The 15,778-nt window shown below is 39.2% G+C and overlaps 1 protein-coding gene and 1 long non-coding RNA gene across 12 annotated transcripts in view; both read right to left on the reverse strand.

Annotated features, from left to right (window-relative positions):
- Positions 1-15,778, reverse strand: part of LOC147844648 (uncharacterized) — an 88,836-nt gene that overhangs the window by 61,185 nt on the left and 11,873 nt on the right. The gene's annotated exons all lie outside the window — the stretch shown is intronic.
- LOC147844649 (uncharacterized) lies at positions 872-11,237 on the reverse strand. 2 transcript variants are annotated; one of them, XR_015482858.1, is made up of 2 exons: positions 6,296-11,237; positions 872-2,583 (listed from the first exon to the last, which is right to left on the reverse strand). It is a non-coding gene; the product is annotated as an uncharacterized LOC147844649 (long non-coding RNA). The 2 variants fall into 2 exon arrangements; XR_015482857.1 differs by having other exon boundaries at positions 3,320-9,007.

Below are 15,778 nucleotides of genomic sequence, written 5' to 3' on the forward strand. Positions count from 1 at the left end.
ATGAACTGTCAACTTATCCAGCATATGTTTTACGCAGCGGATGCCCTACCAGTTGCAACACAGTACTGGGAAACACCCACAGTATACACTCTCACATGCGCACACATACACTACGGCCAATTTAGTTTATTCACTTCACCTGTATGTCTTTGGACTGTGGGGGAAACGGAAGCACCCGGAGGAAAATCTAGCGCCTTATTAAAATCTATGTAAAAAATATACTATTATATTCATTTTTATTATATTTAAACAATTAAATGCTACTAACAATTTTTAAAACCTATGTTTAAAAGCGGGTGACAAAGTATAAAATTATTTTATCTGTTTATTTATTCATTTTTATAAGGTAATACAATCAAAATTCATATTTTATGCATTAATAGCAACATTTCTCATTTTTATTATGTTAATTGCCAGAGATGGCCAGTGTTTATGATACATGTATTTCAAAGATGCAATTTAAATACAAATTTTTTTTTTAAATTTCTATTTGAAATGGTTGACGAAAATGGCTCAATATTTTCTATCAAAATACAAATGTATTGTATTTTTGTATGTATACTCTACTCTTTCATGTTCTTCTGTTTAACACACACACACACACACACACACACACACACACAAACACACACACACACAAAAGATCTTCTGAAGAATGCTGGTTGCTGGAACCAATTGACTTTCATAGTAAGAAAAGAATTCTATGGAAGACCATGGGAGGCAACTATCATCATATATATCTATTACCAAAATATCTTCTTTAGTGAAACTCAAACAGGTTTTGAACAAGCAACATTTATGTGTACAACTCTCCTCTTGCTGCAATATTATTTACAATGCATTTGGGAACAAGTGGTGTCCTTTCTTTCTATTGGAGCACATGTGCATGTACGCTCCTCCACGCGTGTGGGATGGGGTGTGATGGGACTACATGTGAAGAAAATGACTAATAGGCCATTCAGTGTGAGGTTGCCAACGGTCATTGGAGCAGGGAGGAGGCGGAGGGCCTGTAAAAAAAAAAAGGAAAGAAAGGAAAACAGGGCACAGATTCACACATTGTGTTGTGTTGTATGTCGTGTGCCAGATTTGTGTGCTGTGTGCCAAAGTGTCCATGTACTTGCGAGCGTGACCGTTTTCACCGTTGGACACATTGTCATTTTTTTCATGGAGTGAGTGATGGCGAGTGTGAAATTTACTCAACAACCATGTGCATCAATGAATATACCAATAACAGCACAATTAAGTCTGTGGTTTTGGATAAAGCGCATCTCAAAACACTGACTGTATCTTCTTGACCAACTTGTTTGCTGGTGGTTTTAAAAGTGTGCTGGTGCTAATTTTAGTACATGATATAACAATGTGAGGTCACATGATCAGACCACAATCCGGCTGCCTTGACACAGATAAACAACATTCTAAACGTTCTCTAGTGATTGTGACACACACACACTCGCACACGGAGTCATTCCTGTGTTATATCACGGATCGATGCACTACCGCCCTCTAGTGGAAGCCAAATGTTGAGGTGAAACGCACATACAGCATTTTCAGGAACATTCCTGCATAATCTGATTTACATTTTTATCCTCAAAACTCATTTTAATCTAAGTCCCAGAACTGTAGTGCCTTTGAAAAAAAAAAAAACAGCCTCCATAGTAGCCTATTTGATGCTAAATCTATGAGACAGATGGTTACGTAACACACATATAAATATATAGCCACATGTCCACCAGAACAGGGACAGAGACGCCTATAGGCTGAGATGTTTGCTCAACATAAATGCTGAACATGTCACATGATCTTCCTACCAACCAATCCGTCCATATTATCAAAACCAGGCTATCCTAGCTCAACTGTTTATTCCTGCCTGTTTCTCCATCCATCACACTCCCTGGGTTTGCCCAAGGCGGCAGCTGCAAAGAGTGCGAAGGAGCCACTGGACCGTGACAACACCAGAACACGCTTACAAATAACTTCTTTCATCTAATCAGTAAGCACACACACATAAACCACAACATGAGGCAGTAATAGGAATAGATGAGAGAAACAACCTTTGATACGCCAGAATTAAAGGCTGTTCCTATGGGTTGATATATCTAACCCGGCCACCATACTGAACCAGCCAAACCTGGTCTATGAACAGCTGAGAACATGTTGACAGGGCATCTGCAAGCATGCTTTGTATGAATATTAGATGTTTTTGATAAGCTAAGAAAATGCACAAGATGCCAGTAAATTGCTATGGTAACACTTTACAATAGCAGTACATGAATAATGATGCATTAATAAACAAACATTACTCTATTACGGACTAATGGTGAGATAATGCATGCGCTAATCATGAACTTACTTTAACTACAACATGAGTCACATGAGCTCATGCGTGAATAACGGCTACCCCAATCACTTGTTAGTACATGACTGTTTGTTAATTAATCATTCATTCATTCATTTTATTTTCAGCTTAGTCACTTTATTAATCTGGGGTAGCCACAGCGGAATGAACCGCCTGTTATTAATTAATTTATGCTTAATTTAACCATCATGAACTCATGATATGATTATGGATGATTAAATCATGACCTGGAGGGGCACATCATCATTAATCCATTCTTAACTACTTACTGCATGAACTCCTTATGCACATCCGTCTAGTGCTTTTAACCTGAATAACAATAGATAAGTGTTCTGTCAACATCAACAGTTTAAACACAAGAGTTCATGGGTAGTTATTGATGAGTTAATGGTGATGTGCCCCTTCAAGTAAAGTCATGACATAATTATATGTTATAATATACGCATAATATAGTTATAATATACTCAGCAGTCCATGTTGGTTACATTTAGCTTAAACATAAATGTTAATTAATACATTAAGTATTGTTAAAGGGGGCTGTTAAGGATGGTTCACCCAAGTTCACCTCACCCTTTGTGGTTATAAATATTTATGAGCTTTTTTCTCTCTCTGTTGAACACAAAATATATTTTGAAGAATGTTAGAAACTGTTAACCACTGACTTGCATAGACAAATATATATATATATATATATATATATATATATATATATATATATATATATATATATATATATATATATATAAATCAATAGCTGTTTTCATTCGTCTATTTTATGCACATTTTGTAATGTCGCATAAAAATGCTTAATGGAAATGCCAAGGCGCTCTTGAATTTTGAAAATGCGCATAAAAAAACATGTCAACAACTGAGTAGGGTAAACTTTTTATCTGATAACAAAGAATTTGCATAATCTACATCAAAAAAGTCATGTGACATTGTTTTAACAGCTCATGTCATGACAAATATGGGGACGATTAGTGGACAGCAATAATGGACTAACCAGCAGATGGACCACATTTTAAAATCTCTGAAACATTGTTTTAGCCATTCTAAAATGCTTTAAAAATGAAATGAAAAATGTCATAATCTCTAAATAGACAAAATTTGCATTATGAAGGTATGTTTGTCACTTCTGCCAATATGAATCAATGTTTTTTTCTTATGACATCACTGTGCACTTTAGCTTTTGATCAGATCTTCTAATGAGTTAAATGATCTCTAGAAATCTCATTCATTAATACATTAAAGCTGCGGTCACACTGCACTTTTCTCCCCATAGACTTCCATTCATATGCGCATGAATGCATCAGAAAAGAAACGCAAGTTTTGCAGTTCGCTACATTGCAAAGTTCAAGCTTGATGAACTGTGACCAGCGAAATCGGATCACATAACTAAGTGAGACCGATCAAAGATCAAAACATGACCTCTTGTACAGAAATTAAAAATATGGAATAAACACTCACTTTTTAAAGTGTCTTATCATCATAATTTCTTAAAGTGTGTAATCATCTTGTTTAATCCAACCCCTATTCACAGCATCGCACAACATAATTTTGCATGCTCAAACTCAGTGTGACCACAGCATTAGGCTGTGGCTGAAATTGGCCATTGATTCATACATTACTATGTTCTATACCAGTGGTGCCCAAACTCGATCCTGGAGAGTTGGTGTCCTACAGAATTTCGCTCCAACTTGCTTCAACACACCTGCCCGGAAGTTTCTAGTACAAGGGTCACCAACCCTGTTCCTGGAGATGAGGAAGGTTCCTGCAGAATTCAGTTGCAATCCTGACCAAACACACCTGTCTGTAATTATCAAGTGCTGCTTCAGGTCTTATTAATTGGTTCAGGTGTGTTTAATTAGGGTTGGAGCTGATTTCTGCAGGAAGGTAGCTCTCCAGGAGCAAAGTTGGTGACCCCTGTTCTAGAATATCAAGTAAAGCCGTGGTCACACTGCACTTTTCTCCCCATAAACTTCCATTCATACACATGCAAATGCAGCAGACTGGAAGGGACAAGTTTCACAGTTCGCTGCATTGGAAAGTTTAAGCTTGGTGAACTCTGACCAGCAAAATCACGTTGCTGCGGGAGACCAATCGAAGATCAAAACATGACCTGTATAGAAATTTTAAATACGGACCAATCGCTTGTTTAATCCCGCCCTTTTTCGCAGCACCGTACGACAGAATTTCACAAGCTCAAACTCTAATGTGACTGCAACATTAGAGCTTGATTTCCTTGTTCAAGTGTGTTTGATTAGGGTTGGAGCTAAACTCTCCAGGACACTGGCTGTCCAAGACCGAGTTTGGGTACCCCTGTTCAATACAGTGAATGCCACTATGCCACTATATTAAGGATACATTATTCTGATATGGCACTTTACTGCATGGAATGGCTAGGTACAGTACACTTTTGTGGTTATTCTATTGTGTACAGTAGTTCCTGATACTTTTTAACACCATGTCAGTTAAGGTTCAAAGTGAGCCATACTATTGCTATAATGTAATGTTGCATGAACACTTCAGATCACTGATTGTCCAGAAAAAAGATCCAGATCAAAGATTGTCAATACACTCTTCTATACACTTCTTTAATAAAAAGTTAACAGCCTCTGTAGGATTTTAAATGACTATCACATGCAACTTAAAATAGCCTTATCGTGGTCAGTCGATAAGGTGACGACTGTAGGGTGAGGACATTCCACTTGCAGTAGCTGAGGATGTCATAGCAGTAAAGATGATAAAACTATAACAATATGTTTATTATCATTATCTCACCCGCTTAGAAATGCTACTAAACTACAGTGGAAAAAGAAACTGAGCCAAAGTAAAGTCAGTCGGTCTGAGCTGTTCCAGACGGTGGAAAATGTGCAGGACAGTGACCCTTTGGAACAGGTCTGAACACCCTTAGCCTAGTAAGTAGACTGTAGAGGCAATTAGTGGCAGTGGTTTTTACCTTCTACTCAGACTTACAATGCTTTACACAAACACAATCTATGCTGCTGCTAGGGGGATTGATTGGTGTTGCTTACTGATCAAAACAACTATGATATTCAACTCTGATGTCTTGACTTGAGACATTTCTAGAGTGGAACGTTTGTGTACGTGTTATTTTAAATAGCAAATGTAACCTGTTCAGATTGGTTGTTAAGTTGCTGTGTTGTTGCTAGGGTTTTCTGGGTGGTGAGTCTATGTATGAATTTAATTAGATCATAACTATTGGCACCAATCGTCATTTCAACAGGCTTGGAAATGTGCCTCCAATTTGTGGTTAGCAAGTTATGTTGTTGGTGGGTGAAATGTTTATTCCCGACGGTTTTACATATTACTTCAGTTAAAAATGAGGTCCTTGGATACTGCTGATGTTTTTTTTTCCACTACTTTTATTCTTCACTGCACTTTACATAAACAACAGTGCAGGAAAATCAAAATGTTTACAATTTTAAGAAATTTTGAGTTTGTCAACCACACAAATCTGTTAAATCAGTAGTGCTTAACCTTTTTATCACTGTAAAAGAGCATAGAATCACCAAGAGGTGACCCTCTAGTGCGATTTGGGAAACCACTTGAAGCCACTAGATGCCGCGGTCGACATTTTGGAATGAAAATTCCAATTAAACAACAGCATATAATAAGTCTGTAAAATAAACTAATAAAAGTGCTGATGATTGTGATTGTAAGTGTTGTATTGTCGTCTTTCAGGTTGTATCTCAGCTGTAATGCGCTTTTTAAATAAATAAATAAATAAAAAACAAAGCAGCTGCTTACCATCGTGACAGCAATAAGATCCAATGGACGGTCGATCGCTTTCACTTCAAAATGCCGAAATAGCGGGGCTTTTGCTGCGCGCTGCTGTTGCAATGGAAGAGTGTTGCCTCTTGGTCATTCTAAGCTCTTTGTCACTGTGGACCGGTCACCGCTTGACAATTTTACCACGGCCAGGAGGGGATCGCTTGGGCCGATGGTGCGTAGACTGCTAGGCCACTATCAACCGTTTTCTCAGAGATAAAACATAGCTGTTCCTCTGAAACATGGTTTATTTATGGAGAAAGTTACAAAGCACTGCAGTGTTTGCGTGTTCTGTGTTTGTTTGAGATAATTAATCTACCGAAATGTGTACAACGTATTCCATACAAATTATGAAACTGATCGATCAGTTCTTGTTACATGACTCGCAGTGCACTTGCAGTTATCAATTCAACTGGGTTTATCTTAAAGGCACGAGCATGTCACGGCGCGCACCTCCATTGGAAAATAACAAACGTGCGCGAACTCTAGAAAAGACGTGATATGTGAACACCCTATGAGGCCACCGTCATTTGCAATCTCCAGCAGTTGATCTTCTTGCACAGACTTTTCCCCTTAGCAAAGAAATTTTCCAAAGATGTCTGTTTCTTATTCATTTTGCTGCTTAAATTTAGGCGCTCAAGTGACCGAGATGTAAGCGAGAGAATACGGTCATTTTTCAAAATAAAAGATCGTTCAGACTCAAATAATAAATAAAATAGAAATAATTAATGATTTCTTGTGCGGCCTGGTACCAATTGATCCACCTGTACCAATTGAGGACCACTGTGCTAATTAAGACTCCGGGCCAATAGTTGGCAATGTTATTCTGTAAAGAAGCACTGAATATCTGAGGAAATATGGTTCTGCAGTGCGCATTTGTTGCTTTGGTTGTCAAGTAACATTCATGCTGAGTCAGATCCAGTTACGTTTTCATCGTTTCCTCTTTAAATAAATAAGTAAATAAGCACTCATGCATGCCTGAACACATAAAATACTGTAGTTAGAACATTATTGTCCATCTGCTGCAGCCGTTAATACTGTATATTTAACATTAATGTTTAAATACTAGCAAAGGTACCAGTTATGTTTACTTTTTCAAGTACTGATAATAATTAATTTAGAGATAAGGATGTAAAAGAGACGCGGTGGTTATCAGGAAAAGTTTAAGCACAGAATAGTGACATATTTGTGAGCCTCTGCATGTGGGTGTTTGTCCTCATTTGCTTGGTCGATGCGTGGGCACTCTTTTGTTTACACTCTCACTGTTTGTGGAGGGAAATGTTTGCATTTGTTATGTGTGGGAGTACGGTTTGACACACTGTGCATGTATGTATTTGCATATGCATGTGCGCGTGTATATGCACATACAGTGACGTGGCACTAGCATAAGTGAGCACTTCCTGGCGTGTGTACCAAGCATCTGCCTACGTGTCTGGTGAAGTGTCAAAGGCCTCCTACCCACGCTAAAGAAAGATCTGGAAGCCTGGCAGCTTGATGGGAGGGCACAGTCTCTTCATTGGCCTTGTTTCAACATCCTTTATGCTAAGTGAGAACTGATCCCAGAACAGGATTCTTTTTGCTAAGTCTCACATGAGCATGCAAAGCTTGATCTAGTATCAGTGATCACAATCGTGACTTTTTAGATTTGATTAGTAGCCACTAGGGGGTGGTGGAGGTGGCTCAAGCAATAGCTGATGTTGCTTGCTCACCCTTTAGCCCAAGGGTGTTCAAACTCAGTTCTGGAGGGTTGGTATCCTGCATAGTTTAGCTCCAACTTCCTTCAACACACCTCCCTGGAAGTTTCTAGTATACCTAGAAAGAGCTTGATTAGCTGTTTGATGTGTGTTTAACTGGGGTTAGGACTAAAACATGCAGGACAATAGCCCTCCAAGACTGAGTTTAGACACCCCTGCCAATCATGCTCTGAGATTTCTTAGTTTTTAACTGATGTTGCAGCACCATATTGGTGACTACTAAATGATCTGGGTTTCGGTTCACAGTTTCATGCTGACGCTGGTTAAGATCGAACTCTCGTATAGTAGATAACAATCAGAGAAGCAGTGTCATGTCTGTTTAAAGGCAAGTCAAAGCAATGCTAAAGGAAAAGGGGAAACTTTTCTTGTATTAAAATGACAGCAGATTACCAATGACATCTCTGAAGCAGACTTGCTGTTTATAGAAAGACACTTCATTGATCTTACAAGATAACTAGCTGTCGGTTTCCTGTAAGATAAGCTGAGGGTATGCATATATGCTCTTTTTCTTGACTATTAGCAGGCAACTGGATTTAGGTGACCTCAGTTCTCCTTTCTGTTTTTCTTCAGCAATTCATAAGGGGAAATCAATGATCTGGCTAAATTTGGCAGCCATGGTGTGTTCATTTTTATCGCATATAGGCCATTCAATCGCACAGACAGAAAGAGGAACAGAATCAAACTGTAACAATGTTTGGGGTCGGCAACAAAGGTGAGGATCCAAATGCAGTTTATTAAGTTTAGTCAGGAGGGCAAGGTTTAAGCAGCGACAAATGGTAGCATACAGATAATCCAACAGAGTAATCAAAGTCACAGGTGAATGGTTGAGACAGGTGGCAAAACAACATAAACAGTAAACAAAACAAGTAGTCAGAAACACGACAAGACAACACAACAAACTCTTACATAAGCGGTGTTTATTTTATTGTTTTTGTTTGTTTTGCTGCCTGCCTCGACCATTCGCCTGTTTACAGTTTACCCTTTTGGATTACCTGCCTGCCCCATCCCTCCCAGTGATGAACCTTGCCTGTATGACGATTCTAAATAAAGCTGCATTTGGATCCAACCCCTGCAGCCACATCAAATCATTACCGGTCTGTGGGAGTTTTTGTCTTTTTTGTCCCTCTCTGTCGCTCTCTCTCTCCTTGTCTGTCATTCGCTCTTTGTCTCGCCCTATCGCCTTTTGTTCCGCTATTTTCTCCTTCTCAGGTATCTGCTGATTGGATCCCGAGCCTGTCACTCCTCATTAGGCCGTTTCTTCGTGGATCAATCAGGCTTCGTTCCGCAGACTTTAAATTTGACCGGCTTGCATTGTTTGTTCAGTGCTGTGTGTGTGTGGGTTTGTGCTGTGTACATTCATTTCTGTATCTGAATTATGACTTGTTTTCATGGCTCTAAACTATTCCAAACAACTGTAAATTCAATATGGTTTAAGAGTTTATCATTGCTTTTTGTGGGGGAAAAAAACGAATGGGTTAACATGTCGCGCGACACATACATTTTACATTTACATTTTGCCCATAGTTATTTGTTCAGAAGCACTATAGGTAAGTGGGTGAGCGCTGCTTTTTGTATTTTTGTTTATCATTTTAGGGAGTGTACAGTACTGCCTTCGCAAACGCTGAAAATCTCGGTTTCTTTTTCTCATCTTAATTTTCTTTGGTAAGTTTAGAGGGGATCTTGTGTTCTAGTTTAAGTGGCTGTTGGTTTTGTTTAGTTCTTTGCTTTGGCGCCACTCTAGTTCCTCCAAACCTTTTGGTTTGATTATATTTCGAAGATTGCTTCTATTTATTTTCAAATGCACTGTACAAAGCTCAAACATGCCTCTCTTTTGGTGGCTATAGCATATTTCCTTATAGAGGAATAAACAAATTAAGTGTTAAGATTGTGTATCCTTTTTTATTGCCATCCATTTCCTTCAGTAATAATATAACATTCTAAATGTTACGTTTTCTCTGGCTGGACAACTTAATAAATCGTAACAATTACACAAACAGAAGAACCAAAATGTCACATATAAAAGAATCTGGGAGCAAAATGCGCTTAATTACAATGAGGATATCACAACACACATATTTTTCATCCTAAAAAATACACTTTTCATTAAGGAAAATGTAACTTCGGTAAGCTCATTCTGAGATGAAAATTTAAAAGAATTAATCTGTCAGGACTCATCTTTCTCTCAATCCTTCCTATTAAAGCCAAGCCTTCAACAGAACTGCCTTCAGGAAATAATTCCATTATCCTCATGTGTAGTTTACGCAAGCGCTTAACACAATAAAAGAAAAAAAATTACACTTAATCAACCAATAGTTGCATAAGCGTTCACCAACACTTTGACAAAGAAGAGGTGTTTTTTATTTCTTGTACATTTCCAGATTTGTATATCCAATGCAGACAATATAATGTCATCTATGCATATTCTCAAAGTATTAGCCTTGCCAATAGAAACTACGTACAGACATTATTGTCCTATTCTAATGTAGTTCTGTAAAAATCTGAAATTTACTCACATTAGCATCTTAATTTAAAACCAACAACATAAATTGGGCTCTAAAAAAATAAAAAAGCTGCTCATTAGTGTGCTTCCTTTCTTAAAAGGTTCAAGTGGTGTTCAGCAAACCTGCTCAGTCGCAACTGCCTGCGTCTCCTGTTGTTAGCTTGTAGCATGAGTCAGCAGTTTATGTTATTTAGCCTGACTGAAAGCATTTTTACTGGTTACCATAAGACCGCTGAAGGATAATGCAAGAGCTTTAATGAGCACAAGAAAACACACATTCCCTGCTAAAGGGGGAGAGAGGCATAAACAATGGATTACATTGATTTGCTTGTATGTTTTAGTCCTTTGGCTTGTTTAGTTTGCATCAAGGGTATGATGATGAGACAGAGACGAAGAAAAACAGAGCACATGGTTTTAAATATGGGACGAGGGTAGCTTTCCTCTGGCTGAAATGACCCAATGGAATTGACCTGATTTTCACTCGCCTCAAAAGGCCTTGGATTCCAACTAGACAAGCACCCTGCCTGGGTCCTTTATTAGTTGGAAAACAAGTCGCTACTGTACTGCCAAAGAAATTTCTAGAACAATAATCTCCACTAAACAACAACAACAAAGTCCATAAAGGGACTGTCTGTAGCAGAATAATTATTTTCAGAAATTACTGGGATATTTCAATTCTGTCCAAAAGAAACGTAGTCACTCTTATGCTTTACAGATCTCAATAAAAGTGTTGGCCAAACGAAGGCTTTTTACTTGGAATTTTTCTTGGTCGCATTGTTCCTTTCATAGTCAACATTCTGAAAACGTAGCCCTGTTTACATTTCTGAAGATTGTCAATTTTGTAGCCAGAAGTACTTATGGCTGCATTTCGTCGTTAAAATGAACGCTATGGGGTGGTATGATGTCGTTCCTGTCACGCTTACCAGCTGACCGCTTGACTCCAGCTTTCCTGCTGTTACCAGTTTGCCCAAGAGCTCACCATGTACATTGGCAGATTTTTGAAGCAGAGAGGAGTTGACCACAATGACAGTGTTCGAGTCCGGTGAAGAATGGTTCCAAAACAGAAAAACAAAAGCCAAAAATTTTAAATAAACAAGTTTATAACAGGGTGAGAATGTGATAAAATCTGAAAACGTGGTAAAAAAAGGTGGCTTTTCTTTTTCTTTATGTCTTTTTAAAGCTGTCGGTTGGGTTTAGGATAGTGGATGGGAAGGTCAATCGAAGCTATTGAAATCACTATTGGTTGAGTTTAGCAACTTCTGGTGGATTTACATGCACGAATGGTACTCGTAGTGTTGCCAACTATCTTCAATGAAAAGGCTTCAATGAAAAGTTCTGCTCGAAAAGTTGTTAAATGTTTCTTTATTATGTAATCTGTCGGTTTGCATATTAATGGCGTCATCGCGTCCAACAGTTTCTGTTTGTTTTACAGCCTATGGTTAATAAAGGGGTATTTACATTTGCGCTACACTTTATATATCCATTTAATTAAATGCTTTGCTTGAATACAGTTGTAAATTTGCAGAAATCTCTTTAAAAAAATTTAAGTTAAACTTAAAAAAAAAACAAAGGAGTAACATATCGGTTTGACTGTACTAGGGAAATACCTCACACTCATGGTGCTAAAACATTTGCCATCGGTACGCAGAGGAATGATCTGCTCTCGGGCTGCAGGTGGGAGACTGTGTGTGAGTACTGGGCCGCCTGTAAGTGCTCTGATGCCTCATTCAGACTAGCAGCAACTTTGCAGCTGCTTGTCGCTCTGGGTGGTTACCTGCTTCAAACGTGGGGTGTGTAGGTATATACAGCACGAATACAACCGGCCACTGAGCGAGCTGACAGAGGATCATGTCAGCTCTACTGGTGCTCCTATTGGATGTCGCTCAAGAAAGTTGCTTTTCATTTGCATAAATTTGAAGGATTCTCAGCTATATGTCGCGTCACTCGACGCCCACCTGGTCAGCAACAATCGCTGTTGCTTGCATAGATGGATGTCGCCGGAAGCCGCTCATTCTCCCTTGAAATGAGCAGTCGCTTGTCGCTTTGTCGCTGCGAGTCGCTTGTAGTGTGAATGAGGCAGGGGAGGCAATAATGGAATCACCTGCCGCTCATTTAAAAGAGTAGGAACGTTACAGTACGGACACATGGGGGTCAATAAAAATCTCTGGCAACTCCAGTCGCTATATTTATCGCTAGTCGCTTTTTTTTATTGGTTGCTAGGAGGGTCTGAAACGTTGCTAAATATAGCGACAAAGTCACTAAGTTGGCAACACTGGGCACTCACAAGAGAAATTTGAGATCTCAAAAAGCATACGCAGCACCCTCTGGTGGATTCCTGAAAACAAAAACTGCAAAAAAAATGTGGGATGCATTTGGCACCCTCCAGAAATGTATGTGCTGGTACATCTTCAGAATAAGCCTGGATTGGATGAAGTGGCTGAAATAAAGAAAAAAGTCATCCTGGGTCGACGATAGCGCAACCATCCTTAAAACTTGCATGATTTTGTCAGCAGTAGCATTTTACATTTCCTGTGAAAGTTTACTGTGTTACATTGACCGAACCGCTTCCTCTGCTAAAGGATCTGCATAAGGACCGCGTTGTGCTCTTCGGTGCGGCAGAATCAAAGCATTTTCATCGACCGCTGCCAAGTTGGAGCTTGTGTCATTACTCTGTGAAAATGTATTCTCTTTATGCTGGTCACTTTGAAAGCCAAGCCACAGTAACTCTCCAACTCTCTCACACACAAACACACTCAGACCTCACTCTTGATAGATGAGGTTTAGAGTAGAGAGGAACACAGTGCCCGTGGAGAGTTGCTCTTTGTCAATGGCATCCCGAGTGAGATATGAGTTCACATTAGGCAGTAGAGGGCTCGGGCAGGGGCCGTGCCAGCTTTGCTTGCCCGGGCACATTCCTCTCCCATTCAGCACTTTGGGAACCAGGAACTCGGGACACAAATATCGGCCATCACCACACTCTCCCTGCCAACCTGAGAAGCCCTGGGAAGAGAGGAAGGATCTCTCACAAAGCCAGGGTCTGAATAAAAGGCTTTTAAACCATAAGTACCAGAGTTTTTCTCGAACACAAAGGGGTATTTAGTGCTTTGAATATCATAAATTGCTGTAGGTTACAAGTACGGCTTAGGATGTTTGAAGCCAGGGCAGAAAGATGAAAGGAAACCATTTGTTGACCAATGGGTGGTGATCAAGTTTGAGAGCTACAATCTAGAAATAAATATGAAAATGCTAGAAGGTTTCTGTAGCTTTGCACACATTTCGCCTCTTTGCTCTTGTTTGGCAATCCCCGGTCCCCAAACAGAATGGCGATGGTTGGCCACTTCTACAAGTTTGTTGCTTGTTTGGCGTTCTTCAGAAACCTATGGGTGATGTCATAGATGCTGCGTTCATATCTTTTACAGTCTATCTTTTAAACACAACCAAGCCTTAAATATACACTTAGGACCACCTTTTAAGTAATGCAGGTGAAATAAAAAAATAAGGCTCAATCACTTTTAATACTTTGTAGTGCTACAAATAATCAAGGCTGAGAAAAGAACACACCCCACAAAGGAAACAGGTAAATATAGCTAATATTAGTGCGTATGTCATATATAACACTTATGTAATGCAATACCTTACCGATGTTTCATAAGACATGCATTTGCCCAATCATCAGCATACACTTACATCAGTAGTTCCTATTGTGCTCTGAAGTAGAAGCTAATTTAGTTCCTTCGCATGGTGTTTCTAGAGATAAAATGACTCTCAGTGGGCACTTAGGTCAATATGAACTATGATAAATGTGTGAAAGCTCCTAACTGTGCACTACTACAGTATTCAAGTGCATTTGACTGAAGTAAACAAGGAAAAGAGTTGCAGAATCAATGCTTTTAGTATATCATGCTCTGTGAACACTTCAGTGAACGCTGAATATGGATTCTGTCAATCAAAACGCTGCTCTTCAAGAAACTTCCAGGCAAGTGCGTTGTGGCTGAATGGAGATGAACTCTGCAGGACTTTAAACCTACCAGGGTAGGACTAGACGTGGACACTCCTGCTCATTTATAAAGCTCTCATATTGTGAATCAAATGTATCATTTTAATTATCCTTTAAACAGCTTAAAGATAATACACTGCAATATGACATCTTTGTTTTCCCTTTTTTGACCTCTTGATTCTCCTGCAGTTGCCACATATCCTCTCTGATGTCTTGCTAGTCTCTTTTTCTTCACTCTGTCTGTCCTTTTTTTTTTTTTTTTTGCCGAGGGTAATGGCGGCAGCCTCTGCTTCTGTACTGCTGCTCCTGCGTCATTGCTCACTTCCCCTCCCGTCCACCATCGGATGTAAACACTCAGTCACATGGGAGCAGTACATCATGACCACACACACACACACACACACCCTGCACCGGAAACGCAGGTTTCACAGCTGAGCGTGAATCATACAAACTCATACGCAGCAAACAAACCCCTTAATCATGCGCACCTTTGAACATCATCACGGCGTGCTAATTCAAACCTGAACAACCTGATGTACACAGATGCCTCGAATTAAACGCACATTAACACTGGGACAAACACACCATGCGTGTGCACATAAATAGTGCCGTTTTCATCAGGAAATGAAACACACATGCTGTTGTTTTTGAGCTGCTCTCTGGAAGTGCACATCTGATCTCCAGTTTGCAGAAAAATGTTTGCGCTGGCTGGCGTGCCATAGTTGAGGAAAAGAGAAAGCTACCGAACGTCAGGTTGTCTGTGTTTGAAAGGGATTTTATCAAGATGTTAAATTACAAGTTATGCTAAGTTTAAAGGCCGTGTGAACCTGAATTTGCTGAGACGTTTATTTTAGCATGTTGATGTACTTCATTAGAAATCAGCTTGTTAAGTCATGACGTATCAGTTACGCATGAATACTGTTTCTGGGTTCAAGCCGCTACTCATTTAAATTGAGAAAATATTAATTTATGGCCACTTTTTAGTCTTATAAAATATATAAAATCATAAAGTTCACAACAATCTCAGTACTTGCTGCATCACAAATACCAAAATTTTAACAATTTATAAAAAATTCATCACTTTTTTCTGGTTTTCGGATATTAGGCATGTTTATATATATTACGGTCGTGATTTTCGAAAGTATTACATCGCTTTGTAAACGTTTACTATTACCATTTGATGAGTTTACCCATACAGTTTGAAAGAGCACTTGGACCTGGAAGCCACTTTGCGTGACGTCACACTTAACAAGTGGATTTTTAGTAGGGGGCAGGGCTTTCTTTTTGTGCATCATTCTTTCATAGCGAACTAATGGTAAAAGGGGCGTGGTTAACTTATAGGTGGGATCAGTTTGGCATATGTCAAGTTGTGGAGCCTA

The sequence above is a fragment of the Danio rerio genome, chromosome 4, assembly GCF_052040795.2.
Source record: "Danio rerio strain M-AB ecotype USA chromosome 4, GRCz13ab, whole genome shotgun sequence".
Lineage (NCBI taxonomy): Eukaryota > Metazoa > Chordata > Actinopteri > Cypriniformes > Danionidae > Danio > Danio rerio.